The sequence below is a fragment of the Lygodium microphyllum genome, chromosome 4 (assembly GCF_053477565.2).
Source record: "Lygodium microphyllum isolate KBCC chromosome 4, Lygodium_microphyllum_v1.1.10, whole genome shotgun sequence".
In the NCBI taxonomy this organism is placed as follows: Eukaryota; Viridiplantae; Streptophyta; class Polypodiopsida; order Schizaeales; family Lygodiaceae; genus Lygodium; species Lygodium microphyllum.
In genome coordinates this window covers 72312170-72330075 of record NC_141138.1, presented here as the reverse complement: position 1 = coordinate 72330075, position 17906 = coordinate 72312170, and the positions used below count along the sequence as shown (strand labels likewise).

The 17906-nt window shown below is 38.6% G+C and overlaps 1 pseudogene; it reads right to left on the bottom strand.

Moving 5' to 3' along the window:
• Nucleotides 1-14987: 14987 nt before the first annotated feature.
• Nucleotides 14988-17690, bottom strand: LOC148037169 (GDSL esterase/lipase At4g10955-like; annotated as a pseudogene).
• Nucleotides 17691-17906: the final 216 nt, after the last annotated feature.

The window sequence follows — 17906 nt, the reverse complement described above, 5'->3', positions numbered from 1 at the left end:
TGCTTATGATGTTCCCATACTTTGCAGATGTTTCTCTCACTAAAGCATCTATATACTTTGTACTTCTTGTTATGATTGAGGAGGGGTGTTGAGATTTCTGCAATCACGCCTACTTAGCCTCTTTTTATGGAGTAGTGTGGGCTCAGGATTAGAATCCCATAAGCAATGTAGGAGAAGTGCTACCATCCAATTTTCTATAATACATTGTACTTGCTCTCTTTTATAATGCAATGTCATAGTACGTTTGTCCTTCAGTAAAGTTTCTGTGTCATTGTCAGTTTATACACAAGATTGCATTTATGAGTCCAAGCTTCCATCTTGGAACCTAATTCACTTATGTAACAGTCATTCATGTCAGTGTCTTCATGAACTTACTCTTTCTCTTCCAACCTTCATAGCTTCTGCCTCAAGCCATGTTCTAGATCCATGCTTTTATAAATCAAGCATAATGGAGATGGTTCGGTTAGCAAGTATAAGGCTAGGCTGGTTGCAAAAGGCTATGCTCAAACATATGGCATAGATTATGAAGATACATTTAGTCTAGTTGCTAGAATGGTAATTGTTAGATGTGTGATTTCTTTGGCAACAGCCAAAGGTTGGAGTTTGCAACAAATGGATGTTAAGAATGCCTTTTTACATGATAAATTGCAAGAAGAGATGTATATGGAGCAATTAGCAAGCTATGAGGATTTAGAGCATCCCACATATGTGTGCAGGTTAAAGAGAATGCACTCTATGGGCTAAAGCAAGCACCTAGAGCATGATCTAACAAGATTGGAGAGTATCTTATCAATATTGGCTTTTATGTAGGTTTGGTCATCATGGTCATCTATATGAATGACTTGATTATTACAAGTGACACTGACAATGGGATTGTTGATGTTAAAGACTTTCTAAAGAAGAAGTTTGAAATGAAGAATTTGGGTGAGCTGAGATACCTTCTTGGTATTGAGGTGATCAAATGTGATGATGGTATATGGCTATCCCAAAGATATTATGGCTTGAATATGTTATCCAAGTATAGTATGACACCATGTAAGCCTCTTTCAATACCACTAGAGCAAAATGTGAAGTTGAGTGTTGACATTGGGGATGATTTAGAAGACCCTACTATGTTTAGGAGGATAGCAGGGAGTTTGATTTACATGACTATCACACGGCCAAACTTGAGCTATATTATTGGCCTTGTCAGTTAGTTTATGCAAATACGTAGAAAGCCTCATTTAGATATAGTGAGACGCATATTGAGGTATATGAAGTCCACTTTACATTATGGACTTTTTACTGAGGTAGGTAAGGATGTACAGGTGCTTAGATACACAAATATAAATTGGGTTGATAGCATATCAGGCAGAAGATCTACTAGTAGATTCATGTTTTCCCTTGGTAGTATAGCAACTATATGGAGAAGCAAAAAGCAACCTATAGTTGCTTTATCAAGTAAAGAGGGTTGAGTATAGAGGTGTTGTTATGGTAGCATGTGAGGTGATATGGCTATAAAAGTTATTGGGTGATTTGGATATGCATGGAGATGGTCTAGTTGTCATTCACTGTGATAACATGAGTAGCATACAGCTAGCTAAAAACCCAGTATTCCATGCTAGGACAAACATTAGGAGAAATATGGACTCTCTTTCTTGCCCCTTAAGGAGTGAATAAAGAAATATAGGCCTAACCAATGAGAGAGCTGGGATTCCAGATTCATGTAGCATGAATCTTTCAGCCATATCTTAGCCCAAATCTTCCCTTAGCAATAAAATAAGGGGAAATATGGGAAATACAAAGCTGACACTTCTTGGAAGTTTATGACTCGAATTTTTATTTTCTTATTTTTTTATGTTTAACTTTTCATTTCTTTCCTTTTCAGTTTCCCCCTCTTTCTTAGGCGGAACTCGAATTTATCTTCTCTCTTTCCCCGCTTCTTCTTTCCTGACGAAATCTTACAGCCTCATTGTTGCTTGCCCTATCTATAAGCCTATGAAATTTCATTTCCTCTACACAAACACAAAGTGAGTTTCACACATTTTATGAGAGCAGAGCTTGTTCTACTAAAGCCCTAAGATTTTCTTCACAAAACTTTACAGGTATATTGTTCTCTTCCATGGATGTTCTATGGTAAAGTTTTATCTCGTTTGGACAAAACCTATGCAAGTTATGTGCATTCTCTGACATGTAATTTCTTTTGTTTTGGTACTCTAGGAGTCTCTTACAGTCAAGAACAATTATCTTTTGAACACTCAAGTTATTCTTCAACATCTTACGGTTTCTTTGTAAACAAAGTTACAGGTATGTTGTCTTTTTTTTTGCTGCTCCATGGTTAAAGTTTATCTCATTTGAACAAAATGTATGAAAGTTATATGCATACTGAGTTTTCCTCTGTTTTTTTACTCCCAGAATCTTTGAGGGTGGAGAACAATGATTTTTTTAAAACTCAACTTCTTCAACATCTTTGGGCTTCTTTGCAAAGAGAGCCACATGTATATTGTCACTTTTTTCTATTGCTCCATGATTAAGTTTCAACTCATTTGGACAAAGCGAATGTAACTTATGTGTATGCTTTGACTCGATATTTATTTTGTTTTTGTACTCTAGGAATTTGTGAGTGAAGAAATAATGGTATTGTTATAACTTGTTCAACATCTTTGGGCTTCTTTATGAAAAGAATTACAGGTACAATGTTTTTTTAAAATTGCTCCATTTAAATTTCATTTCATTTGGAGAGAACATTTGCAAATTATACACATGCTGATAGGTAACTTTTCTATTTGGTTATCATAGATGTCTTCATGGAGGAAAAACATTAGTAAAATACTTGTAGTGGAGGTCTTCAATAGGAAAGATAGTGGCAGTAATTGGATTTGTGATAAGTACTATAAGTTGGATTGGATTTTGATGCACCCAAGTACTCGAGGGCATTTCAAGGTCAGGTGTAAGGATGTTGCAAACCCTAGCAAACATTGGAAAGGTGTAATTTTAGAGTTTAGAAAAGTGTTCAATGGAACAAGTACAGTAATAGAAGTCTTGATCCAACATGTTTATACACACAAACAAACCTCTGTACACGACAAGAACTGCATTACTAATTATAAACAAAATAGTAATTTTTTCAATTTTGTTATTTTTTATTATTTTGCATCAAAGTTTTTTTTAAAAATCTTTGTAGTGTTCTTATTCAATCTTGTTTTATTGACAGCTCTATATCCATCAACTTTACATGAATGGAAAAATGTGGAATGTTTGAGCACTAAGATACATGTTTGGCATGAAGACATAAGTTCTTTAATCTATGATAATAACTCTGAAAGTCAACTTGTAACTCAAAATATCTTTTTTTATAATTCATTTTATGTAGTAGAAAGCCAGAGATTGTAGCATGTCCAATTTTCGCCACTATCTAGTGGTGAATGGTTGATTACTAGCTTGGAGTTGTTAGGAGCATGTAAGTCCAAGATAAAATGTGAAATCAATAGTGCTATGAAACCCACCACATGCTCCAAAGATGTGCATTTTAGTTGGTTTATTCCATTCTCATTGTTTGCACATTTGTTTGGTTCATGTAATGTTCTGAAGAAAACAAAGATTACTTGTCAATGCAAGTGTCCATCCTAGGAATGGATGAGTCAGCTATTCTGTTAGTCTTGGCAAGTCAAAAGAACACATTTTGACGGGACGATTGAATGCAGGGTCAACCAATCTGATCTCACATTTAGGTAAATCTTTTTTACTACTTTGAATGCCTTGATTTAATTGACATAGGTCTTGCTTAGATTAATTATTGTGTTATTCGCATTTACTTATTATTATTTTCATTTTTATTACAAGTATTTCATCACAAACTCTATGCATTTGCTTTTGATATAGAAGATGACGGCATTTGTGAAGGGAGTGGTTCAGCTTGGATCAAGATACCCAAGATGAGATACATATAGCTCTCATAGATGTGGTTATCTTATGGAATGGTCATCATCCTTTTGTGGTCAGTGCAGAGAGCCATTGGCCCATTTCTTTTCTGAGACAAGAAATTCAATTAATGTTCAATGAGCCCCTCTGCAACTTCTATTTCAAGTTAGATAATAGAAAAGTTAGGATTCGTAGTGAGCAATCCATGACATATAAACAATGTGCTTCTCCACATATCCTTGAGATAGTTGAATCCTTGTAAAAAAAATTTTTAAAGAATGAATATAATTTTTTTAAAAAATTATGAGTACTTTCAATTTAAATCATCTTAGTTTACTATGATTCAAGCGAGCGATAATACATACTGTAATTAGTCAATCGTGCTGGTTAAAATCATAATTAAATTACAGGCTGGAGTTCTATAATCTATGCAATATTGTCTTTGAATAATGATATATTGTAGCTCATCTCTTCTACTTATTTTTTAAAATTAAATATTAAATTGGATCCAAGGGATTTTAAAGGTCTTTCAGATTTCTTTTCTTAAAAATTTCTATATTTTCTATAGTTGGACTTGAATATACTGAGCAATCCAAGTATATTCGAGGATATAATAATGTAGAATGAAGCATTTGTTTGTATGAGTAATTTTAATGGTTACTTTAAAGTATTGAAATAAAGAAAATAAGGTAAGAGTTTTAATTTGAAACTTTAGGGTTTAAAAAGAACATTTATTTAAAACCCTAGATACATAAAAGCTATAACTCCAAACTCATTTTCACTTTCATTCTCTACTTGTACTCTCCTCCCTTCTCTCTTTGTGTGCCATGGCTACCACTGCCGTTTTCGCAGCATGGATTAGCTCTACAGGATACACACACATAGAAGACCAGATATACCCTAGATTTTTTGTGACCTTGAGTCTAGAGAGCTCGCTTTCCATCGTACACCCTAGCTCTAGTATATTGGTATCGTTTTGTGATGCGGGAAATCCTCTCACCTACTCTATTCTAGACTCTGCTCTCAGATGGGTCCCCATAGATTTCCTATATAGTTTACGTACTAGATCAAGCCATGTAAAGGTAATAAATCGAGCCCTCATGCATGTGGGACAGTATCTCTGTGCCAGAGTAGTGTCCACCTCATCCCAGGACCACGCCACGATGTATCTCATCGAGCGCGATGTAGCATTTGCCATATATGTTTTGTGCACTGAGGTGCAAGAGGACAGTGAGTGAAAAAGACATCGACACACCCTCTCGGCCACATCTACAGTATTTTGAGAAGGAGCCTGAAGAGATCACACTTGATCCGAGAGTAGAGGTAACACAGAGCTTAGCCATTATGCGTCCACCTCCTTGCCTTGTTGAGATACCGACAAGCGATGAGCCACCCCTCACTTCTCTCCATGCTATCATCATCGAGGGGGTGGAATATTTATTTATGTAGGATGTACTAAAAATTTTGGAGCTAAGGGAAGAACATCTATAATGTATCATGTTGCATGATACACCTGGTGATTTTAAAGATTTTGATATACAAGATACGCCAGCACATGTTGATGAGGTGGCTCGATATGATGGCACGAGCGTCAATGATATCTCTGCCATTGTGAGCATCCAAGAGCAAATTGAGAATGCGACACCACAGTATCAGATCTCAGATGAGGAGTTCGAGTGGTTGCAAGAAAGCATTTTTGGACCTTGACCTGACTACACAGTACCTTCCCAAGAGAGAGGTGAGGGTGGCCCAGTTGCGGGAGCAAACGTGGATGCTCCATTACAGCAACAGATAGATGATACAGAGAAGGTAATGTTATCAGATTAATATTATCATATTTGCATCAAAATTTACCAGTAGCACCTCTAGAGCATCGGGAGTATGCATATCAATTTTTTCCAAGATCGGACAACCCTAGATGCAAGCCTTTGGCCAGGGCAGCTTTAGGGAATCCAAACTCGGTAAAATTTGATGTGCACACTCCTTTTGTAGCTCCTTGCTCTTTGAACGAAATGATCTAACCTATCTACCCTATCCTCCAAGGGTAGGAGTAGATTTTGACCCTGATATCCATGGTCGATATGACTTTTCGAAGATCTACAACATCAATGCCACAAAGCAGGAAGCACTCGCTTTCTCAGAACATGATCTATGGGACTCCATGGCTCACTTCTTGATGGAATTCTTCTCCTGCCCAGACCCCGCCTTTGTAACATGTAACTATATTAGGTTACTTACGACACTCCTCAGAAAACCCCCTGCACTAGTAGAGTGCCATCTCTCACTGCTCTTTTTTGACATTAACACGAGAATAGATAGCTACATCACGACTCGGAGCTAATGCTGTGTGCTGCTCTGCTCCCATCATTTTGCATGGCCCTCCTTGAGGACATGAACGACAGCCATTTTACCAATTGTAGACATTGGCATCGGGAGTGTGTGTCCTCGGGAGTGTGAACATCAAATTTTGCAAGAATCAGCCCTAGATTCAAGCTTTTTGATGCGAGCTGCATATTCAGGCTCCCAGACGCGCAAGCCTCCAACCAGGGTAGCTCAAGGGGACCCGATCCCGATAAAATTTGATGTGCACACTCTCGATGCCCTAGAGGCCCTACTGGTAAATTTTGATGCAAATTTGATGTATATATCTTTACCACACTCCATGCATAGTGAGTTTGACACAATGAGTCTAACATTGAACTTGTGTCATTCAGGACATTGTCTATATAGATGAATTTTCATCTAGACAAGGTGGTCGATCTGGTAGCCAAGGAAGGGTGCAAGACTTGGCATTGAAGGAGTATATTGGCCAGCTTGTGAGTGACATTTTTGTATTCCATAAAACATGCTCTCCGGCTTTTTCTGAGAAGTTCTTGAAGTTAAGGCTTTTTCGATGTTCAAAGCTCCTCTACTTATTATCTAGTACAAGGTCTGGGCCATTTTTTTCCATAGTGGCCCATGGCATGGTTGCTGGTGTTGAAGACCCCAATGTCATTAGGCAGGAACTATGAGGGAAAAATGTGTTGCTGCCTATGATCAAGAATATCTCTCACCATGGGGAGTCTAGCTTAAAGAAGTTTAGGAGAGAGTAGATGTACTTAGTGCCAAATGATATCTCATCACACCAATGTAATGTAATTTGTAACCTTCTCTTGAAGTAATGAAAACTGATATTTGTTGGATTTCCATGCAATGTAGTTTGTCATACGCAACGTTTATTATTATTTTTTACTTTAATATTACGTTTATTTATCGAATATATATGCAACATGATTTGTATTGTAAATTTAATACGTAGTGCTTTATCGAGTTCGTGCATAACGTGTATTCGTTCAAATGCATGTAACAATAACTCAAAGACATAAATTAAAAAAAATAAGTACAAGTGAATAAACAAAAATAAGACGCACCAAAAAATTTGTATTCATATTCACGGCATTTTACATGGGATCCATTCCAGCTAGGGTTTTATAAAATCTCTTTGGAAGCTACATTCCATATATGTTTTGGTAGTACACTCCTATCGTTGTTGATCTTTGCAAGGACTATCCTTGCATCGCCGAAAAAACCTTACTATCCACAAATCCCTATCGATGACGGTGACTCTTCTTGCATGTACTGCTACATAGACCGAGTCTCCAAACAAGTCGATGACGTAGTGATCAGGTTGTTGCAAGCGTGTTCCATCTGGAAAGGGCCTCTTGCTGTTCTTAATGAGTATGATGTCCATAATCTCACGCACTAGCAACACATTATTAGTGAGTTTGGGAATCTCCCAATTCCCATTTTTTGAATATTAAAAAGGTGACACACAAATAATATGCCAATAGGTTTCTCAAAACCATATAATGTGACCTATCATTGGAATGCGCTTGAAAAATTGAATCTATTGACCTACAGAATGCTCGATTTGGAGTTATAGTGTTCAAGTTATAACAAATCTAAAGATTTGACCACGTGTCCCAAACTTATGGAAAATTTCCATATTCCCCAATATGGTGTTTAGCTTCTGGAATGGAGCCTTTGGTATCATAAGATGCATGGTCTTCTGGTAATGGCGGATCTCATGAAGAGCCATTGTGCCTGGCTTCCATCGACTCTTGCGATGCTGGCGTGGTGGTGGTGGTGGTGGAGCTGGGGGAGGTGGCCTCTACATTGGATTTCCAGGGGGTGTCTCTAGGCCACTTGCTTGGTACATGCCATGTCTTCTAGGAGAGAAAACCCAAAACTCAAAAGTGAAATATGTAAAATGAGGTGAAACTTTAAACTTATAGCAAAACTTTCAAAAAACTCTTAAACCTGAATTAATGTATCTAGGCTTTGGAAAAATATGACAAGTGATTCGATTGACGTGAAATTTTACTTGTGGACTCCTCTAGGATACATCAACTTCTAAAAAAAAATTTTGCCTCATCAAAAGTCTCTAAGACACCTATCCGGAGGCTGGCGTCTGGGGCCTTGAATCCTCAAATTTAGGGCCCCAGACACAAGCCTCCGGATAGGTGTCCCAGAGACTTCTGATGGGGCCAATTTTATAATATCCATGAGTTTTTATGATACCTAGCATGTGGGTGAAGTTTCACCAGATTTCAATTTATAAAATTGACGGTTCAATCATTTTTTGAAAATGTATTTACTGGATTATACTTCACAGATAACAAAAAAACTCACCATTGCACTGAGTGTGTGCAACTGCATATTAAATGTGTTGTCAACCAAACTACATGAAATATTGGAAACTTAAAAATTCACAAAAAATTAAGTCATGGGTCAAATGGAATATCGCATATTGGATATATTGTTTCCAAATCGCTAAACATAGTAAAGATATAATGCATCGGCCCATATACAACTGATCATTGATGTGTGAGTGATTACGCATTGAATTTATCCTTAACAAAACTACTTTCAAAATTAGAAACTTAGAAATATGCACAATGCAAATCATGCCAAAATAGAATATCAAATATGTGATTTGGCATTACGAAACCATGAAATACACGGTAGATAGTGCATTGCACCAAATACAACTAGAGCTAGGCAAAATTTAGCTCCTTTTTGTAGACCACTGCAATCAAATACTTGAAGGTCTATTGGAAAGATAAACCAAAACTAAACTCCTTACAATCTACAACCAAACCTCAGCTAAAAATATAGATCCAATTACAAGGTAGCTTCTCAAAGTATATTGTTGACATTAAGATTAAATGCATCCTTGTTATTGGGGATCCTACGAATAACAACCATATCTATGGGCTCAATAGTGATACGTCAAGCATGAATGGCTAAAACTTGAGAATCGCCCATTAGATCAATCAAGTAACTTTCAACTTCTTCTTGGAGAGCAAGCAAGGCTTGGCTTGACCACCATCACCCCACATTCCTTGCCTTGTTCCTTGAAAAGAACTTGTGATGATGCCCTAACTACAAATCTTGCAATATTTCTCGCACCAACCTAGAGAATGGTACCTTAGGAATAATCAAGTTGGCACTCTTTTGGAATTTCCTTATCTCACGTAATGCAGCTATGCCTGGTGTCCATTTTCGCTTCTTATGTATTGGAGGACGTGTATTACCAAGTGGAGCACTAGTGGGAGCTGGAGCAACTAGAGCACGTGGACCACCATTTCTGGACAATGGTGAACCATCATTATTGACCACACTAGGGCCACCATTGTTGGACATAGTAGCACCACCATTATTAGCTGTAGTAGGACCACCATTGTCAGCCCACCAAGGGACCTTTGTCACTCACAGTACACTCAGTAGATTCAGAAGAGTGTTGAGCTCTTGCTCTTGCAGGCGCCTTCTTGATAGGAAGCTTGGAACGTGCCATGGTTATGATAATGAAGGATAGAAAGGTGGAGGGTAGAGTGAAGAGTAATGGGAAAAAATGAAAGGAGAGACTTGACTTAAGTATGAAACTTTTAAACTTACTGTGGTGTAAATTAACTTTAAAATTAAAAAACATAGTTTGAAATCGACTTTGGAAAACGTAGTGACAAATCTTCGAAATTTTAAACAAAATTTGTAAGACATCCCATGTTAAAGATAGGAGTATTGATGTGTCATACCCTGGGTACCTATGCTCTCTCGTGAACTCTAAATGCATCAAAATTATTATATTTATCTAGGTCTTCATTTATTGCCATCTCTCTCTTGGGTTGCCAACTATTCTACATGGCATTGTTTAGCTGTGTTATTTTTATATCTTACTTTTCTCACTTCATATATTACCCTACTTATAAATTCTGCTTGAGAGATTTTGGACTTCTTTTCTTTTTCGTCGTATCGTATCTCTAATCTCCTATACCACCATTGTAATAATTGCCTCATAGAATTGGAATCATTGATGCCACCTCGATGATCAATTGCCTTTTGAAAAGCACAGTGAGCTTGCCAATGAGATCATTCCATACCTTGAGTTGACCATACTACCAAACTTCCTTGATCTGCAAAGTATGGACCATGTGCTTCAAGTATATATTGCATAATAAGAGAGATTAAACAAACTAATTCGAAATGATGATATTATTTTGTAATGGTGACAATACTGACCGTGTAGTGTGTTATACAGTTTGTAGTCCATGCCTCCACCATGGACTTATGAAATTTAGCAACTGTCTCTTTAAATGTATTGGCATCACTATCCCTAAACCTTAACTTTTGTAGGAGAGCTACTAATCTATCTAGATGTATCTATACTTTTACCTTTGCAATCCTCGTTCATCCACCATTGCTCCAATCCGGAACAGCAAGGTCCAACTTTTTCCATGCTTCATACTTCTTTGGTCGTTTTACAAGTATATTGCCTTCCTCATCTCTAGGTGGAGATATAAACTTCATAGCCTTGGATCCACCAAAGCATGGTTTACAAGGGATCTTTCCTAAATTTTTATTGTTCTTTTTTTTTTCTACTTGGCCCCCATGCAATCCAACTTCAGAGAGGACTCGTTCTACCTTCTTGCATGTAGCATCAGCTTTTGACACAGACTGCATCTTGTATGCAAAGCATATATATTCATATACTAGCTTCTCAATTATTCTAACCAAACAATACAATGTGTAAAAGTGAACCCTTGTTAGTGGTATTTCTAAAATAGGGTGCCAGTTTGGATCCATTGGAATTAGCATTCCATTTCTCATGACTTTTTGATCATGTGTTGGAACACCTTGTTGTCTTGCCTTGGCAAGCTATTATTTCTTTCCATCTTTTTGCAAGATGCCATTCAACTTTATAGTCCCCAAAACCCTCGATGTGTAAAATTGCTCCATTATTTTGTTGTTGAATAACATTGGGTATATTAGTGAGGTTAAAAAAAACTTTAAGTACTTCGTGGTCCTCCTTTGGTACTTCCAATGTTGCAAGCCACCATATTTCATTCTTTGGTTGTACACTGAAGTATAAAGGATGGTTTTCATCGATGTTGGGATCCAATGCTCGATTCATAAGTGTTATACTCACATGTTCAAGTTTTTGCCCCTTAATAATCTCATTCTTATCAAGTTTGAGGACAAACTTAAGCTTGCATCTACATTCTTCCATAGACATATTATAGAACTTGACCATAGCAATCTGAACTCTACATATATCCAATACAAAGTTGTTGGTTGCATTCAATACAAATGCAACTTCTTTGGAACCATACTTCAATATGTGTGTATTTTTTAGATGTGTTGGCTCACCAACTAGTTCTAAAACTTTTTCATTTAGTTGTTTTTGAGCCTTCTTCATGTGAAATGGTTTTGGCAGAGGCATTACTCGCTTAGTTTTGAAGAATTTATTAAATCTTGTATCCAATTGTTGATAGAGCGTACTATATGACTTAGAACTCATTCCCACCTTGTTACATAATCCTTGAGCATCTGTAGCAGTAAACAAGTTGCTTATATCCCTAAGATGTTCACTTGCGACACCATCTATAATGACCCTGAATTTACGATTTTTCAATGCATTTTTGACCATATCCTTGCTTAGGACTTTGGCAATAGTATCATTCTCTACATGAGAGAACATATTTCTCATTGTAGCAGATTGAGCATATATCTGTCTATGATATTTTCCACTTCCTTTGGTTAATTGGTGAGTTAGTTTAACTAATCGGATGCGTCGACGTACTTCTTTGGGTTTTAAAGTGGGCCCAATCTCCAAATCTTTTGTGAGCTTTCTCTTTATGTTTCGATTCTCCTTCTCCAAGTCCATAACTTTAGACTGTAACTCCATACTTTGCACATGTGTAGCTTGCATAGCATCTTCAATGACAGACGTTGCTTATTGTAGGCTCTAGTTCTCCCTATCCTTCTCAACCAATAATCTATCATTTTCCATCAAAGACTACATATTCCCTTGTAATCTTGTCTGCGCATTTGTCAAGGCTTGAAGAACCCCTGCTAATCTTTGAGTGAAAAGTCTGCATGTGTATCCATAAAATCCTTCATTGCCTTCACAAATGAACTTTACGAATGATGTAAGCCCTTCAAATTGTGGTGGCCTTTGAGTGACTGGATCGGGTGGATGAATGCACCCATCAATCCAAAGGTCTTTTTTTTTTCCTGCATTTCTTTCTTGTTGCATCCTGTATCTTATTGCATCATCCCTTTCTACAATTCTTTTGCACATTGGTGCATATTCATTCTCCAATTGAAAGTGAATATCTCTCTTTCTCTTGGTACGTCTTGCACCTATATCCTGTAAAGAAAAATATATGCCAATTTTAACATTACACAATTACAACCCTTTGATTAATAGTGAGCTAAGGAGTCGATGCCAATTTTCTGATAAATAGCAAGAACGTCTAAGTATCTGGGAGTTGCAGGTCACCATCAATCCAACAACATGCAGCTAATTCTAGATTGGCTTAAATCACACAATTACACCCCTTTGAATCACTATATATGTGTTCTTTTTTACCCATTTGGATCTTTTCTCTTTCTCTTAATTTCAGTCCTGATAGAACCTAATCAACCCCTAATTTTCCTATAATCTTAGCTTTTAATCTACCTCTAATCAGCATCCAATCTTATCTTCTATTCTATCCAAAATATTCTCTCTCTCTCTCTCTCTCTCTCTCAGAATTGATCAAAGATATTCAAACACATTAATATAGAAGCTTAGCTAGTGGAGAACAATAACATCATCTTATCTTCTACCCTAGTTTACTCTCTGTCACTCTATCACTTATTTTCTTAGTTCATTTCACACGGTCCTCTCTCTTTCCCCCTTCCCTTGTCCCTCTTTCCCTCTCTCTCTCCCTCTCTCTCTCTATGAATTAACACTTAAGGATTAAACAACAACTATGAAGAATAATAACATCACAGAGATTGAAAAAATAAAGATACCTCCATTATCACTTGATTGCTTGTACTATAGAGTGTTGAAGAGGCAAATATCTTATAGCACAATATTGAAGAGGGAGATTAATTGTAGCAGGTAGAGAGTGTTGTAGATAGAGATTATTTGATTTCAGCAAATGCTATAAAAACTACTCCTGAGATTGCTTATAGTAGGGTAGAGAGTATTGTAGATAGTACTGAGTGTTGTAGATAGTATTGAGTATTGCTTCAGAAGATTTCGTATATGCAAGAAACCATATTCTGGAGGGAAGGAGAAGAGTACACAAAATTTCGGACAAAACTAGAGCTTTGAGAGGGAATGAAGAAATGCCCAAAAATAGACATACACTTGTCCAAAAATAATAAAAATTTACAAGGAAACTCATGAGTCAAAAAGGTGTCTCTAGGTAATCTTAAAATATAATGTGTACGTCATTTTATATCGTTTTTTAACTTCTGCCCTTTTAAGAAGCAAGAATGAGAATGATTCTAATATATTTTCATATTGAGAAGTCATGAGGGCATTAAAGAGTCGTAGATTAATGATTGGCTCCATTTTTACAGAAAATAGAATTGTATTTTTTTAGTTATGAGGATTTTGAGAAAAAGTGACCTTATTCTAGAGTTTGAGAATAAAATAATAGGTGAAATCTATTAAAAATACAAATATGAGATTTTTTTGATTGTACAAGATCTCTTATTCTAATATTATTTTGGAATCTATTTTTAGAGAGAGAGAGGTGAGAGAAACCCCTTAAGGGGCAAAAAAGAGAGTCCATATTTCTCCTAATACACATTAGGGTGAACTACCACTTTGTGAGAGAGAAGATACTTGTAGGAGAGATTGACTTGGTATATGTCAGCACCCAGGATCAGATAGTTGATATTTTCACAAAGGCATTGGGTGCAAAGAAGCTTCGAAAGATTCAAAGCTTACTTAGAGTTGCAAAGATATAGTTGATGAGCTTGAGGAGGAGTGTTGAGATAGCAAGCTCAACACGTGTGTGGACATTGATGATGGACCACCTAGTTAGATGGCTCCACACATTTACACTTAGCATGTCAGTGGTCATTATGATCCTCATATAGCCATTGACTTATTACTTATTAAATTTAGGTTATTGCATTTACCTACAACCAGCATAGTTATAGTGTCAATCAATTAGTATAGTCAGTTATGCACTGTTTGACTTAGTAGGCCACTTTTCCTCATGTTATATCTTATCTATACTTTGTGTACATTGTATTGTATGTGGAAGAAGAAAAAACTAGCAAGAAATTTATGTTTTGGCCTTCATCTCTCTTCTTATGTTATTGAGTGAGCTTCTTCTTTTGTATATGGTGTGTGTTTGGTGCAACAGCTCAAGCAAGTCCCCCCACCACGCAATTCTTGATATGCATGCCTTTTGTAGACATGACACCATGTAGAAATAAAAAGTGAACATAGACAAGAATCCTTCACTGAATAATGAAATGCCGAATTGATTATGTATGTCATAATTGGCTTATTAATATACATTGATGGTGCGACTACGTTGCTTCAATTTTATCAAATATGTCTTCTGGTAAATACAACATTTTGTCACTTGTTTAAGTGAGTTTATTATAATTTAAGTTTACAATATTTTTTACACTTCAACTGGACAAAGCTCTCTCCCAATAATCTTCTGCCCTCTTTGCCTGGCGCCCCTCCACATCCCTGCATTCAGGTCGGTGTGTAATGAGTGATATGGTGAGATATGTCTCTTTAAGGATTAAGCCACTCGAGTCATGTGACCTTTGGAGCAGTCAAATTGGAAGGTCAAGCGGGAGGGGCGAACTTCAAGTGAAAGCCATTGATTGAGTGTGTGATTGGCTCGATAATATTTGTAGATACTCAAGGGGATGTGGTGAAGGTCGTGGGGAGTGACAACGTAGAGGTGGGCAGAGGGGATAAAGTGGTCCGGGCGACCGTTCGGATCCGAGCCTGAGAGGAAGCGTTGGCTGAGGATGGATCTGATGGAACGGGGTGGGGCACTCAATGCAACCCCAAACCAACGCTCTCGTAGCTGCGGCAAGTGGTTGTTTGCCTCGAGGTACCCGATGTAGACTCGGCACACCAAGTCCTCCGCGTTGACGTACAGGTTCGACAACCACGACGTTATCTTACAGAACGACTCACTCTCCTCCCGCCTTGTCACCTCATCCTCCAGCCTGTGCAATAGCCCGTTCGCCACCCCGTTGTGCACCACGCTCACCACATTTGATATTGTCTGCCCCACATGCCCCGAGTCGCTCGCCACCATCGGATGCGGTGAGGAACATGACTTCCTCCGCTAGCTTCCTCCCTATCAGCAGCCCTAGCGCTGAACCTTTCGAATGCCCCGCTATCGCCATGTCGGGTTCTGGCTTGCGGAGCTCCTTTTTCACCGCCTCCAGTCCTATATGATATCTACAATATAGCCAACCACAGAATCATATAATAAGTTCCAATATCTACAATATAGCCAACCAAAGAGTCCTATAATAAGTTCCAACAGTCCATGCCTATTAGTTTTCAAGCCCATCGAAGTATATAACAAGTACAAAAGTGATGAAGCCTAGTAACAAGTGCCACATGCCCTCTGTAAGTACAAGGTCTCAACCATATATATATGGCGTTTCAGAATAGTTTTCTTACAAATAGTTCGGTGAAATACGTGAACGACTACACAAAACTCTAGAGCTGCCACGAATGATCCTTCCCATGTGCAATATCGCCACATCTTGCAAGGTAGCCATCTCATAGTTAGCATGTAACAATGGAGAGCAAGGATTGCGAGTGCTTTGAGGCTTGTGATTCATGGCCCTAAGTGCAATAGGCTAGTTATGGAGGATAGATTCCTCACAACCAAGAATTCCGAATGTTGATTACACATTAAAATGCAAACACCTCATTTGCCACAAAAAAAAGGGTGCTTATGACATGTGACCCACATGTAAGTTATCTTTTAGTACACCTTGTTTTCGACAAGTGGAGAAACCCTGTCCAATTTTAGAATTAATTCATTGCTTGTAATGAGAATAGGTGCACAAGAGTCAAGTTGCACAAGGTGATTGTAGAGGGAGTGGGGAGTGAGTTAACCCCATTGTCACCATGTTGGGCATGGTGACATTGAGGATTCTAGGGATTTCTTGACCCTCACTATACCAAAACTTGTCAACACGAGCGTGTTTTCACCGTATTAGAAGCACTATTGAATGGGCTTTGAAAAACAATGTGAGAGATGAGTTTGGACCAATTGAATAGCACCGACATATCACCTCTATCATTAATGTTATGAGCTTTATATACTAAAACCCTTAGAGAATTGGAAAGCATTTGCAATTCATAAAATCTTGTGTTCACCATAATGCAACCTAGCTCTAGCCTCTCCAAATAGGGAAACATGTGGCCATTGTGCCCCATTGCAACAATCTAGAAATGGGTGGCAACTCCCTTGCAATGCTCATGATGTGATTGGAGGGTTTGGTAACTTGGCATTCTTGAGTGGGAAGTTCTTGTGAAGTGTCATGCCCAGGATTTAGGGAAACGGGAAAGTGCTTGTAATGTTTTGACCTGGTGGTTGTAATGTTTCGGCAGGCCAAGCGCCTGCATGCCTAGGCTGTTTGAGTGGACGTGTGGCAGTCTGCAACAAGTCTCCGGGCCCGTGCAATAACAACAGGCAATGTTTGAATGTGGGGCCGAGGGGCACACACAAAAGAAACGGGGGGGGGGGGGAGGCATGGGGACGTTGTTGCGTGTCATAACTATAAGTACAAACCTTTTGTGAGTGCTCAACAGATGCAAGACGATGTAGAGGTCGGCGAGAAAGTCTCTTGCGCTGCGGATAGTGCCGCGGAAGGTCACCACCACCCTGGGGGCGCCCGCCATGGGCCGGTCGCGGTTGTGATGCAAGAGGGTCCGGTACACCGCCCCAATCAGCCTCGCCCTCCTCATCCATGATGGGCCTCACCATCTCGTAATGGAACGTCTCCCACCACACCAACGTCTTCGTCTTCATCTTCTCCAGATCCTCCGCCCGCCTGCACGACCACCACCGTCCTCCTGGCTCCCCTCCATCATATCCATCAGCTTCCGGCTTATTGTTAATCTGCTTGTATTCCCACAGATTTGCCCGCCTGTCCTTCTCCATCAAGTAAGCCCCCTTAACCAGCGACGCCATTATTGCCCTCCTGTGAGTTGGCTCTATCCTGCAAAGGAGAGCACTCATGGATATTGAAAGCTCCACAGAGAGAGAGAGAGAGAGAGAGAGAAAGCATCATTGCTGATGCTTAGATCGAGTGCTCACCATGTCGGCTCAGGGAGGCGATAGTCGTAGGCCCCCAATCCAAAGTCCTCGAACTGTTCACGATCCTCTCCTCTGCTCGTATCGTCTCGTGACATTACTCTGAGATATTAAGGGCCGAAGGCGGCTATTCACAGAGAGAGAGAGAGAGAGAGAATGGAGGAAGGAGGCTGGTCGTATAACATTGCCAATTTGCCAGTAGGCTATAATCATATATTTGTTTTCTACTCGATGTTGACCTAGCTAGACTCGAGCGCCCATTAAATGTTGAATGAAGTTGGGTTAATGTGGAACATATGCTAGGTCAACATACGCGCTCGAGTCTAGCTATTACAAAAACCTTTAACTCAATTTTTTGCAGAGACT